Source organism: Genypterus blacodes, unplaced genomic scaffold, assembly GCF_046128005.1.
Source record: "Genypterus blacodes isolate CSIRO-AG114 ecotype Tasmania unplaced genomic scaffold, CSIRO-AGI_Gbla_v1 ptg000156l_1, whole genome shotgun sequence".
In the NCBI taxonomy this organism is placed as follows: Eukaryota; Metazoa; Chordata; class Actinopteri; order Ophidiiformes; family Ophidiidae; genus Genypterus; species Genypterus blacodes.
In genome coordinates, this window is record NW_027466957.1 from 2,716,808 (window position 1) to 2,731,777 (window position 14,970).

General features: G+C 40.1%; 1 protein-coding gene across 1 annotated transcript in view; it reads left to right on the top strand.

Annotated features, from left to right (window-relative positions):
* Positions 1-14,970, top strand: part of plch2a (phospholipase C, eta 2a) — a 76,658-nt gene that overhangs the window by 21,536 nt on the left and 40,152 nt on the right. The window lies entirely within an intron of this gene.

Consider the following 14,970-nt stretch of genomic DNA (forward strand, 5'->3'; position numbering starts at 1 on the left):
CATTGTGTTGCTGCCTAAAATATATTTATCATGATCACGTTAAATGTGAAAATTGGAGCCTTCCACTCATTAATAACAGCACAGTACCTATGTCAGTATTAAATCCCTGCTGAAATGCAAGTGATTGTGATAAAGAGAACTTATCACCACGTTGCGATTCTGGTCACTGCTGCGTCTCACTCCAAAATGTGGCATTGACATCTGCGCCATTATTACTTAGTAGAGTATATATTCTGGTCTCATATTTCATATAAGAGTCACATGAAAGATGTCATTCAATAAATAATGGACACAGGGCCATGTGGTGGTGAATTGGATTGACAGGAGAGACTCAATTAAACAGCATGTGCCATCAGTCAATGTCTCAGCTAGAGGAGATCATGCCACACATTGAGACTGAGATTTTTCTTTTGCACTCAGCATCATCATTTGTTCATCCATCACTTCTTACACACCACTTTTAATGCCCTTTAATGTTGTGCACTATCCACTTTGCTGCTGTTACAATGTGAATTTGCCCGTTGTGGGACGAAAAAAGGATTATCTTATCTTATCTTAAGATAAGAGATCTCCCTGAGAGATAGCAGTCAAACCAGCTGAGAGGAGATCCTCTGGGGCCAAGCTCAGAGTCTGAAGAGAAAAGGCAGCCAATTGGTTAAGTAACTTGAGAACTCAGGATTGACCAGCAGTTTTGTTGATCACGGGGCTTCCACTACAGACAATAGGCCAGTTTCAGTACCCTCCCTTGAAGCCTGACTTGTTGGAATCATGTACTGTAGGTTGTTCTCAGACAGGGACTACTGTTTAAGTGTGAAGTAAAGCATTGTGTTTTGTTACCCCTTCCTTCTCTGAAAATGAATTTCCTTCTTACAAGCTCTGTATAGTATGTGCACCAACCTGAGTTCATCTCCACAACTCTCCTTACACTTAAACACATAACACCAAACACACACATCAAGTCTGCTCTAGTTTATACCAGTTAGGGCACTGTCCATTGTCCATTGTGGAATGGGCTTCTAATCTGTTCCCAATGACTGAGCTGAGAAATAAAATTAAGCAGCTAGTGTGCACCATGAAATTATTCAGGGGTGGCGAACACGCCGGCTGACGCAGCACAAACTGACCTGCCAGACTAAATAGATAGGAAACAATGAATTTATCAATTTGCAAAGAGGACCTACCAACTCTTGCTTACTTAGACCAGGATTACTGCATTTTTATTTCATGTGATTACTACATAAATGCAAATCAAATCCAGCTCTATCCAACATGGACCTCGCAGTACACATTCCACACTATATCCTACACTAAAACCATCAACATCAATTTTACACCAGCAGACACACAAACTGAATATTACTGAATATTCCACTTACTTCAGTCTACAGCTCATTGAAATAAATTACATATTGGTTATATTAACTCTGTGAGACACAGACAAACACACAGTGTGTTTTGTGCTGACAATGCCACAGCCGAAGACCACTCTCATACATTATGGCTCCAACACAAGCTGAGCAATTAACTCAAATAGCAGTGGCAGTATGTAAGCCCAGCGGAACAGTTAACCTGCAAAGGCAGCTGGAGCTGCACAAAATACTTTACAGACAATAAAACAAAAAAGCTTTCAGAGAGATGCTACACCCATGCTAAAGGTTATTTCCTCCACAATCAATGAAACACACCAACTCAAATTTGGCAGCAAATTGTAACACAACAGTATGACAAAGACTTTGATGACTTTTTAAAAATCATTTTTAAACGGTATTATTTGATTATTTTTAATCATTTCTTAGGGGCATTATTATTTTTGTCCATACCAAAAGCAAAGGGTCGGATTGATTAAATATGGAATAAATATTAGATGTTAATTAATTGAGCCAGTTTCAACTTATTTCAGAAACAATTGTGCTGTTGTTTTCAGTTATCAGTACCAAAACTTAAGCCACATCTGTTTATGTGTATGTGCTACTGTTTGTATCTTTTCATATTACGACTTGTTCTTTGGTTGTCGCGCTTCAATGGATATTTGGCGTGTACTGTATTTTATGTGACCTGATTTGTGGATAGAGGCGATCCTCCCTGGCTGGTCTATATAATATACACAAAATAAATGAAAACATAGATAAAGACAAATTGTAGTGCTTGATGAACAGAGCTGTTTCTCCATTCTTGTTTTTCATCATAGGCCTCTATAGTATGATTGACGGATTGAGCCAAATGAAGTATGATGTTAAAAGTACTGAATTCCCATTACAGAAAGTAACAATGTTTGTGCAAATAAGTATGGTATGGTGTTGAGTAATAAGTAAAACAGCCAAATAACTTTGTTTTTAAAAGTGTTAACTTTTTTTGCATAATATTGTCTAAACTTGTGCTAAACTTGTTCAAAACTTTTCACAGTTACCAAAAAGTAAGTGAGTAAATAATATTCTCTACAATTTTCCTGAAATTGGTTCTGAAGGACTGTTAAACATCAACTTCACATTTAAATTACATTTACCACAGTTCACCCTGCTGATTTGCTTGTGGCTCTGCTTGTGGCTCTGACTCTCACTATGTGGGAGGGGCCAGTGCGCTCAATTCTCCAAACACACAGGTGCCAGACAGATGCTCAAAGGAGAATGTTCGTCGCAAAGATCACCCGACTTTTTATACAGATGTTTTTTTTCCACTCTGAAACTTGTACTTATGTCTAGATCTTGGTAGTATTATTGCTGGCTACTGCTATGCATGGTGGGATAGAGATCAGTTATTTGTGAAATAAGGAAATCGTGTTCCAAATCATGAAAAGTATCTTGAACAAATGTCAGAAAAAAAGAGGGACAGTAGACATACATGTTTCTCTAAATTACTTTAGCATGAAATCATATGCTTTCACAGATCACTGTGTGTATATGTGGATTTGTAGATGTGTGTAAAAGCTTAAATTCTGAGTCTATTGCCCTGATGTAATATAGTGTACCACATAAGGCACTGTCTTTACTGCTGCAGTTTTCCTTTCATTTTCCAGCATGTAGCCATTGTCTGTCACACAATCTGTCCATTCAAAAGATGGATAATGTGTCACAACAGCAATATCAGGAAAAACAAAGCAGTTAAGAACACAGCCAATGAATTCCTGGACCCTGCATGGATCTGTGTTTGTGCAGATATGAGTCTTTCTTCACAAATCTAAGGAAAGTTAATCTTAAGCAACTGGACTTATTGGTAAAGGGGTGAAAACGTTTTGTTTGTACCTTAACTGTGATTAATCATCTTTAAATAAAATCAGTCTGCCGAAGGTTCAATGCAATAACTAACACAATCTGAATAAAAATGCGTAACCCCTCTCTGTACACATGCTATGACGCCACACACACCAAGTTCCAAACAAAAGGGATTTTATGGATCATCAAAGTAGCCTTGTTAGCTTCCTAGCTGAGCCGGCCAAGTAGCATTTAGCATCGAACAAAGCTAAAAATCCAGCCAGGCGACCTGACACAGCCAACCAACAGAGCCAGCCATTTAAACTTTGACATGGAGTTACAACATTCATTCATATAGTCATAACATCGGCAAATTATGGAATAAATCTGCAAACTCACAGTCATTTTGAAGCTTGGGATGTTGTTCAGCTATAATGCAAAACACAACAACATCCAAGCAATGGTGGCTGCGTGCTCCCTGACCAAACTGACCTAAAGAAAAACCAATCACTTCTAGTCGATATAACTTCTTAATGTCAGAGATGACGCATGTCTGAGGCAAATTTTTCACAGACTTTGACAATTTTGTCAAAAGAATCAAACAAGAAGGAGTTGCTAACCATTCAAGCAGTGTGTGTTATTTTGTATCCCAAAAAAGAAAAGGTGACGTTGTTTTGCCTTTGTCTCTTTCCCTCCCACACTCTTTCATTGTTGTTTTAGGAGTTTGTCAAACTAAAAGAGTACCTTAGACATTGAAAAATGTATTGAGCATGTGGTCTCTGTGATGGCTTCATGACTGGTACAGGTTTAAACAGATTGAATCTTAGAAGAAGAAACTTTTATTGTCACACATTGACTGGATAAGCTGAGATAAGTATATTATATATATTAGTAGTCTGAGCGTAAAATTAGATGCAGTCTAATATATTGCTTAAATATTTTGCCAGAACTGCATCTTAAAATAGATGGTGCATGAGGAGTTCATGGAAGTCTACATCACCATGAATCAAATTGCTCAAAGCTTGCTGAAAGAAAAATACATATAATTGAAAAAAGTGTTACATAGATTGACTCTGTCCTTGGCAAGCTCGCCAAATTATTATGGCATATGTTATTGTGGTATGGTGAATATTACACCATGTTATACACTTGATGTGTACAACATTGTATGAAAGTACGTATGAAAAGTACCCAATGGAGTGCAATGCATCATTGCGTAGCCATTCTTTATGTTTGTAGACATGCAATTATTTTCAGATTATCCTGATGCTAATTTAACATAAATCACGTCCCATACCCTGCTTTATTGATAGTGAAATATGCAGTTGTACTGTGGCTCAAGCGCCCAAATAAAGCCTTTAGCATTCTCCAAGGCATATAGCCCAGCCCCCACTAGCAACACATACACACATCACAACACAGACACTTAAGAGACCATACCACTATTCCTTATGGACTGTTCCTGTGCTTTTAGCTTACTCTTGACTATGCCGCCTATGGCTCTGGAAATGTAAAACAAGATGTCTTGCTGTAAAGCTCATCCATGAAGCAGGAGGTGTTGCACACTAATGTAAAAAGATGACCATGGTTGATAAATGAGGCTGGACTTTTAATTGAGCTGCAGGTTGAGATACAGCTCCTGGGGTGGTGGATCATATTTGGCAGGAGGATGAAAAACAGCATTGGGCCTTTGAAAATCAATGCACAACAAAAGAGCAAAGGGGTTGTCATTTCTGGCTCATGAAATATGCATGGATGAGACAATGCAGAATGTGTGATTCATTCAACATCTGAACATTGCTGCACATGTGCTTACTTGTGTTGATGACTTGAAATGACTAGTTCCTCACAAAAGCGTCCTGTACAAACTTTGCTGTGTTGAAGTCTGTTACCAGGAGAGTTGGAGATCAGTATTCAAATCAGAACTGTCTCACTAGAGAAAACATGAGAAACTAACCTGCGACTGAAAATAAGTGAGCACAAGAAAATGTAATAGATCAACTACAGGAGCACTAAATGAGAAATTATGTCTTAGTGCACTGACTGTCAAACTGTTATTCCTAATATTTAACATTGAGAGTACATTGACTTCCTGTTCCTGCCAGCTTATACTTTATACTGTATAAGGAACCTGGTTTCCTAGTTATAACCAAAATGATGTTGAACATCAGCAAATGCTACAAACAAACACAAATCCCTCTCTTTTTTTACTTCAGGCAGTGGTTCCTAAACTCCCCCCCTGCAGTAGCTATGCGCCCCCCTAGGGGACTTAAGGTGATCTGTTCAACAAGTAGTTATTTTGTTATCGGAACTTAAAATCAAGTGATAATAATTCAAGCATTGGCAGTGTTGTTTTTCCTTAATTTTCTGCCTCCTATGCCCTGGTATGTCAGATATTATTTGCATAATTGTATACACATTTCTGCCAACTGACTTGATGTCCTTCAGAATCTTAATATAATACAAAACTCTGGGGAAGAAGTAAAGTTAGTGAAATGCAGTAATGATGCATGGATATGCTCTTTCTCCTTTCTCTAGCTTTCTCCCTCTCTTTCGCTCTCAACCCAAACGGTCAAGGCAGATGGCTACTCACGTAGGGCTTGGTTCTGCTTGATGTTTCTTCCTGTTAAAGGGGAGTTTTCTTTGCTGCTGTTGCCAAGTGCTTGCTCATGGGGGAATATTGGGATTTAAATCAGGGGTGGGGAACCTCCGCCGGTCGTATCGCAAGGCTGTTTGGTCCGGTGGCGCTATATTAATAAAGTTGAATTTAATGTAATTGAACAAAATGCCTTATTTGTAACTAATGCAGACAATACATATATACAAGTGTAACACCAGTATACAAGTACATATAAACAAGGTAAACTCTACCTGCCTACGTGTAGCTTGAAAGCTGCAAATTTCAAGTAAACTGATTTTGCTTTTGGTTCCACTTAATTAACATAGAAAGACATTTTAAGAATGTCATTCTGCCTGGCAGGATTTTTTAAAGGTTACCCTTAGTTTAAAGTTTGCCTTTTTAAGTATCATTAATTTTGAGAAAATAGTTTATGCATGTCTTGAATGTACTTTTCATCTCAAAAAGCCTCTTTCAGGGGTATATGTAGGCGGTATATGTAGGCGGTATATGTAGGCGGTATATGTAGGCGATTACTCCACTTCTACCATTTGGAGAGAATTCCGTTCCCTTCTCTCATGTTTATGCTTTTTTATCTTTCCCTTTCACGGCTAACTGCTGGGACTACCCATCTGTGCCCAACTGGTCTCCATCTCTGTCAGCAGCTCTGTCCTGAATAAACAATGAGCTCCAGAAGCTGCTCTCAGCTATCATAGCCACATTTCTTCCTTCTCACCTCTCAATCCATCTCCTCCATCTACCTCTTTATTTTCCTCTTTTCTCAGCTTCCTCTCCCCTCAATTTCAGCAGATACTCTCTGATATTTCTTCTCTTCCTGCCCCTCCTTCCTTTTAGTTTTTCACTCCCCTGGCACTAGGTTTTCCTGACACTTTCCCCCTCCCCTCCCTCTCTCTTCTATCTAATAGTGCTCGTTCTCCCAGATGATTGGCCTTGCAACCCCCCCCCTTTCTTGAACAAGAGCTGTGAGTGGTAGGCTACACTGAGCGTGTTTCCAAAGCTCTAGAGGCAGCAGCCCTCACCCCAGTGTACAGTAGAGGCAGAAAAATTGAACAGCACACTATTGTTTAGGCTCCTACCCACCAGTTTAGCAAATACAGGCAGGATGTGAGGGAGAGAGAGAGAGAGAGAGAGAGAGAGAGAGAGAGAGAGAGAGAGAGAGAGAGAGAGAGAGAGAGAGAGAAAGAGCGAGAGAGAGAGAGAGAGAGAGAGAGAGAGAGAGAGGATGTAAGAGGAAATACTATGTTAGAGAAAGGAGACAGGATAGGTAAGTTCACCTATCTTGGATGATGACACCAATGGGGCGAGTTATGTCTTACAGTTGCAGCCCTCCAGATGGTAGTTAGTGTGCCCCTACATCCTTGTTTTAGCAGCATATGGAGCTCTCTTTCTTTGGAGAATAAACCAATGGACCACTCCAGCAATCTTTGCAGCCTGAGCCCAGAGCAAGGTAGGAAGCAAGCAAACAATCCTGAATTCCCACTTGCATTATGGTTTTGAGAAATAGGCCAGTGCAGGAGGAGGGGCTTCTCGGAGAGAGAGTGGGGGAGTAGTGTGATAGAGGCAGAGTACTTAAGATTACTGACTTATGCTGCATTGGTTCAACTCTCGTCTGTCTGCATTGTAATTCCGACTTTTAACTCGAGAAATGCAGGATCAAAAAAAGTATTGTTAGGCAGAGTATTGTGCTCATCATTTGCTTGTTTTGCCAAACAGATGCAACCTTTACTGTTGTTGTTTTGGCTTGGTTTGTTGCTGCACATGCAAGGAATAGCTACACTTTTTCCAGTGTTGATGGTGGATCATTTTCTATGTAGGGCTCCTAAAATTTTCCATTGAGAAGTTCATTATCAACCACAACTGGCTTTCAAAAAAAGCTGCCATCAGCAGCCCTGCCTAGCTCTTAAGTGATCACTTGGGATCACAAACAAGTACAAACAGCCAGGTCAAGTTGTTTGGCTTTGTCAGCCTGTGTAATAGAGGAAAGATCAGACAGACATTTCTGGCCATATTGGCATAAACAAATCTGCCAAGACAGCCTTTTAAATCTAAATTAGCCTTTCAACATTACTTATCATTGTAAATCAGCATTCAATAAAATGTTTTACCACATGTGATGACTCTGCAGTGGGCTACAGTATATATGATGATTTGGTACTTTGATTCCATCTTTATAACACCATGTTTTACAACTACATCAAAGATAACTTCTTGTTTTATTTCTGTTGGGGGATGCAATTACCAACAAAACTGAACAATTGTGAAGTGGAGAAGCTTGGTTCTGTTTGACTAAGATAAGATAGTTTATTTATGTTGCATGCAATCATGCGCAAATTACATGCAATTGAAATTTTTCTTGCACCCCCTCTTACTTATCACACACACAAACACATGCCTTACAGAGGGGGTGCAGGGAAGCCATTTTTCGGCGCCCATGGAGCAGTTGGGGGTTTGGTGCCTTGCTCATGTGCACCTCGGCAGTGCTCTGGAGGCAAACTGGTAACTCACCAGCTACCAGTCTGCTTACTGGTCCACACAGGGGATTCGAACCGGCGTCACTCTGGTTCCCAGCTGTTGACCCAGCGGACTGAGCTACTGCCGCCCCAGCAGAGCGCCGGGGCCTAGTGGCCAATCAGAGTTCATATACCTGCAGCTCAGTGATGTTTGTTGCAAGTTTCATGTCTCTATCTCTGACGGTCTTTGCAGGGAGAGGCATATGTTTGATTATCTGAACTATCTCTGCTTTACTTTTCTCTGAGAATAGATGCACTGATGTTTGAATAAACTACTCTTTCATGTATTCAAAGACCACAAAGTCTTTCAATGGCTTTCAGCACCGTACTATCTCCAGAGCATCAAGCAGCCGTAGTGGAGATTGGAAATTGGGTCCAATTATGAAAAGTAAATTAGCTCTGCTCTGCCATGGCAGCAGTTTTGACATTGCTCTTTCTCTCATCCTCAGCCGTACACTATGACGCATATTTTAGTTGGCGAAATTATAAAACACTGTTATTCTTTGTATAAGCTACATAATTTTCAATTTTAGAATACAAAAGTCACTTACAACAACAACAAATTAAAATGTTGTATAAAAAGAGAATCTAGAATGCCACAGGAAAGCTGACCTCTGAGAAAGAGAATGAGGAGAGACACAGTGAGCGGGGGATATGGGATGGCAACAAAATGGAAGCAGGGAAAAAATTAAGTCAACTCCCCATCAGGGCAAACCAATTCTTCCTCCCACTCTGTTCTTACCTGCATTCCCCCAAGCCCCAGTAACCATAGAGCAAGTCATTAGTGTTGGATCACCTCGATTCACAGGATGAAAGCAGATGCAGAGTGCTATAATCAGCCTTTTCACAAATCCATACAGTGAACGGTGTCAAACCTCAATTCAACCCCGATGTTTCAGCTGTTTCAGTCAGCGTTCCATTTCTGATATGATGAATGAGATGCCTTGGGTAGGGTGCTGATTGAAAACCATTAATCTGAACTGATTCTGAAACATCTTTGATTAGATTCTCAGAAACTTGAAACCCCATTACACTCAAACCACTGCATATGCCTTTTTGTGCAAATCTTATCTTATATGAGACCGTGCGGCAGTTGTTTGTTTAGAGTACATTTCAACAATCGCCTCCAAATTTTTAAACATTAGTTCTTCGGTCTTGCATTTGCATAGGGTGCTTCTTATTTCAGTATTCATTGCTCAAGCGAAAAGGTGTGACTGTAGCAGTGCCTGTGAACCAAACCTCCACTTCATTTTGGCCGATGTGAGCCCTTAAACAAGCCATTTAGCAGCCCTTCTCCAGAAATATTGATTAGCTGTAGGGTCATCTGAGAAAATTCAATCGCAATACCATCCTCCAATAACTACTCCACTCTCAGTACCATCACCTTAATTCTTCAAGACCTTCAGCATTGTATTCTAGCTGTATTCTAGTCTGTGTACAAAGAAAAAAAACTGAGTGAGGAAGAAAATTTCCCTCTGCGGATCAATAAAAAGTGTGTTTCTTACAGCCATGTTCATTGTAAACTGTTTTGCAAATCAGTAAGACAACACAAGTCGTGATTGATGAGCATTCTCTTGCCATTTGTTAATCAGAGGTGGTTCCCCCTGGTTTGAAAGTAATTTTGCGGTCTCTTTAATACCACCCAGGTTGCACAATAACGATATTAGACAAGAATGATAATGAGTTCTTTGAATGTCTGAAAGTTCTTTTGCCAAAAGGCCTAGTGACGCGAGTGGCATCAACTGCCACTAACAAGGAAACTTCCTGCATTAATAAATGCTCTGTAGAGGTTGCAGATACCAAAATGAGTTGGACCAACATGGATGTGTTAAAAACAATACCTTCATCATCCGCATAAATTATTTGATATGTTAAATATATTTAATCCTGCCAAAATTTGAACTACTTTTTCACTCAAAATGACAATGTATTCTTGTTAGAATGGAAGATAAGAGTTTTAGGTGTACATGGGACACTAAAACTCCCCACTTAAATTCAAGCATTTTTTAAACATCGCCTTGCTGCCATCTACTAGCACCACCTCGGTGAAACAGGTTGATCAATTTAGGTATCTAATTTTAGACAATAACTTAGTTACTTTGGGCACAACCCCTTATTATAAGGGGAAAGGATATTGATTGATCGAGGTTTACTATAAAGTTGAAATATTTCAATGAGGAATTACAATAACCAAAATAAAAGGGAATCAGGAGATGTGTCCAGGAGAGAGGGAGAGGATCTCCTACCAGCAGCAAGGGCATCCCACGTAGAGCAAGGGTCTCCTATCAGCAACTGGAATGGTCACATGGAGAGAGAGAATTGAATGTACACAGTTTTATTGGCAGGATGACACCACAGGTTGGTAGTAACACTCGACCAATGACAGTTGACAAGCGAAGTCAATGGGACGGATTCACACCTCAGTGTGAGAAGTGGAGGATCTTTGCCCTGTTTAAGGCCCTACATCCTCCCCTTTCGTCTTGAGGCTGGGGTTTCTGCCATAGTAACCTTAGTGCAGAGTAGTTCATAGGAGCACATCTCTCATGACAGAATTCAGTCAGCGATTCCATTCCTGATGGATCCAGAAGTGGAGGCGAGTCGGCAATTACAACTTATAGAAATGCATGCAATGTGTGATAATTCTTTGCTGAATCAACATCAGCTTCTCTCCCTACCCGACTTCTACCGAGCTTGGAAAAGGGGGTATTCTTTTTCCGCGAGACGCCACGCAAAAAGAATGATGATATGTTCGGCTGAACATACATATGCGAGCAAACATTTTCTCTGTTAACTCTGAACAAAAGTAGATTGACAACTCAAATGACCAACAGCCATCTTTGTGATGTCCTTCGCACCACAACCACCAAACTTACTCAGGACCTGCCAACAATCCTTCAGTCCAAAGCGCAGCATCACTCCCGCTTAAACTATTCCCATCCCCTTTCCCCCTTGTTTTTCCCCCTTTATAGAGTGCTGTGAAGCAATGTGAGGCTGCTGTTATGAGAATGTGCTGCCAACCAATATCGGAACAAAATGAATGAAAACGCATTCATGGAAAGCTGTGATGGAGGCTGTTTTTTCTTTAAGTATATTCAATTCTCAGGCATAATTGACCTACATTTGATTGATTTTGATAACTTTAATACACTAGATGTGAGGCAATATACTCCGCCTCTAGTGAGTGGCCCAGTCCTCCATATATTTTTCTGATGTGGCCCTCAGTGAAAAAAGTTTGGACACCCTTGCCTTTGATGGACCTCAGCTCAGCTTGAAGTTGTAGGTGCTGCTTTTCATCTTTAATGACACAAACAATCAGCAGCATTTCCATTCAAGTCTATTCTCATCACAGAAAATCTCAGAACTTTTGCTTATAACATAGAACACAAACACAGCACATGGCACGGTAGCCAAGTCATTTTCTGTTACTTTCTTTGCTGTCACAATTGTCACAAAATGTGCACACATGCTGACAAAGCAGTGAGTGTTCTTTGTCACTTTAGATTCCTAGGACATTGGCTGCTTGCTGTCACCTCCTACTTGTGGCTCCTTTGTTACTGTATCTGTCATCAGATGATAACTGTTTGATCTCAGTTCAGTTTGCTAGTAACTCGAATGGCACGTTCAAACATTAGGTTTGAGTGGAAGCAGTAAGATTACAGGAGAACTATAAAGTAAAAATCCTGCATTTAAGACATTATTAAACTACAGTATAATTAATAATATTATATAATAATAATACAAATGTTACTATGTATTTGCTGCATCCAGTGAAATAACTCAGTGGTAAGAATGGTGGTGTGAGGGGTTTGACAAGGAAACTCCCCAAATCTGGAATTTAAAAAGTGCGGAAAATAGCCGTTTATTCAAAAATGTTAAAATGTCATAGATTTGGGAGATACTGTATGATTACGATTGTTAAGATTTTTTCTTGGTTTACCTGACACCATTCATTTGTTTTTGATGTTAAATTGAAAAATTGTTAGTACTTAGAAAAACAAAGTAGTAACGACTGCTTTCAGATAAATGTTGTGGATTGAAATATTAAAGTCTCTTTACATGGCATTACTTCGACTAACTGACCGTGAGTAAGTGTAATGAGCAACCACCTTTACCATCAAGTCCAGTTGCCTAAGATTTACTTTCCTTGTGTAGTGAAACCATACACACAGAAAAAATAGCAATAGTACACAGACAAAACAGACAAAAACACATAGCTGAATTAATTTACACTGACATTACCCCATCACACAGTATCACAAAATATAACTTCCTCTATCATGATCTTAAGTTTGGATCCATTATGGAAAAGTGTCTGAAATGTAACAAATCTGCCAGCGAGTTTGCATGGTATGATGAGAGAATGTTAATCCAGGTGGCAGCAAATACGTCTCACCTCACTGAGCAGATAGGCCTGAGCTGAAATAGCTCAGTGAGCCTTTACACACTCTGGTAATTGATTAGCAGCTATGTGAGAAGAATGCAATAAGAACCATGACACACTTTAGAGGCCTTGGGCTGGAAGTGCTGTCTCTCTTCCTCTTCACCTTGTACACCACAGACTTTAGTACAACTTTGGGTCTTGCTACTTGCAGAAGTTTTCTGACGACTCTGCAGTGATTGGGTGTATTAGGGATGGACGGGAGGAGGAGTACAGAAAACTGGTGGATGATTTTGTAGAGTGGTCTGGTAGGAATCATCTGATTCTGAATGTGGCCAAGACCAGGGGGATGGTCATCGATTTCAGAAGGAAGAGGACGGTTTTACGGCCCCTGTGCATTCTGGGTGAGGATGTTTAGGTGGTGGAGGTTTATAAATACTTCGGATTCCACATCGACAACAGGCTGGACTGGAAGACCAACAGTGAGGTTGTATATAAGAAGGGGATGAGTAGACTCTTTTTCCTGAGGAAGCTGAGATCTTTCAATGTGTTCAGCAAGATGTTGGAAATGTTCTACCAGTCTGGAGCCAGGGACACCAGCAGACTTGATAAACTTATTAAGTAGGCTGCCTCTGTAATGGGCAGCAAACCAGATATTTTTGGTACTGTGAAGGAGAAGAGGTCACTAAACAAACTGGTTTCCATCATGGATAAACCTGATCATTCTCTCCACCTACTGGACAGACAGCGGAGCTCCTTCTCTGAGAGACTGTCCGTCCGTCCGTCCGTCCCTCCTTCTCTCTCTCTCTCTCTCTCTCCCTCTCTCTCTCTCTCTCTCTCTCTCTCACTGATAACTTTCATCTTTTTTGCCAAATGAGGATTTGCCTTCAATGCCTTTAGGCTGCAGAAACGAAGATTTGGCAAACTCCAGCAGCTGATTGATGGGTTGATGGACTCGAACTGCAAAGATTTGAAATAATCATAAAATGATCCTATCCCATTATCCCTAGCATGGAAATTATCCAAGCACATGGACACATATCCCTCTTGATGAGTGTTCAATTGTGCAAATTTGAAGATCCTGAAAATAACAAGCAAATTACTGAAAAAACACCAATGATAGATAACAACCTTTGAGAATTTAGGTCATTATGATTTGTAGCACTCCTATTCAATGCACAACAGTCTTACACTGAATACAGTTATACTTTCTTACTGGAAATGGCAGATCACCATGCACAATAAGAAATCATGCTTCCATTAGTGAAGTAAACACTCAACACAATGAACAACCTGAAGTCTACCGTGTTTATACTGTACAGGTTTCTCAATGGTGGTTGCATCCAACACCTCTTCGGTTTCAAACACTTGAATTAATGGATGGACTGGTTTGAAATCAAATTTTTTTTCCTAAATTGTAAATTTGCACCTAATTGCAAACTAATGCACCTTGTCTGAGCCCTGGATCAAAGCCTAACAGAACCATGGTGCAACTGTAAAACACTTGTTGCCTGTCCGGCAAAGTGCATTCAGCTTGGTCAAACTCACAGACTGGGCACAAATAGAGTTCAAATCTGCACAATCCAAAAGCCTGGTACCGAGGAGGGTGTGTGTCCAGGGGAATTTCGCTTTAAGATTGGAAAAGGATATAATACAGAGAGAAATAGAAACTAGTGAAGAGCTTGAGGAAGTGGTAAAGGGCGAACAGAATGACAAGCAGAGTGTCTTAGCCTGAAAATTGGATGGCATCGAGAGAAATGGCTCAAACGATAAGCATAAGGTCTGTGGATACCAGCATGGACGTAGAGAGGGTTCCTACCTCCCGCATCGAATCTGGAAGCTGGATCCATTAAAGAGGAGCTGATGATATGAGAGTTTGTTTTTACTGAAATCAGAATGTAAACCATATACTTTAATATGAGATTAACCAACTATTCAAATGATCCAAAACTCAAACGTGGATAGACCTAAGAATACATTTACTACTGATGGTGACAATTAACAGTTATAGTGAGCCATATTCTCCTGTACCCTGTTACATATGTTATGTATACATAAAACAAATGTTATCTGTTGATAAGGGGAGTATCTGTATGACTGCAGTCCAAATGGCAGCTCATTGCTTGCTCATTGGAACTGATATGCTATACACCACAGCTAAGAATGACCCTTCAGTGAATGGTCTTGTTAGATTAGTACATTGCCAGAGCTCACACCGTCATGGAGCACCAGTGGTCTTGTAAATTCATACTTTGC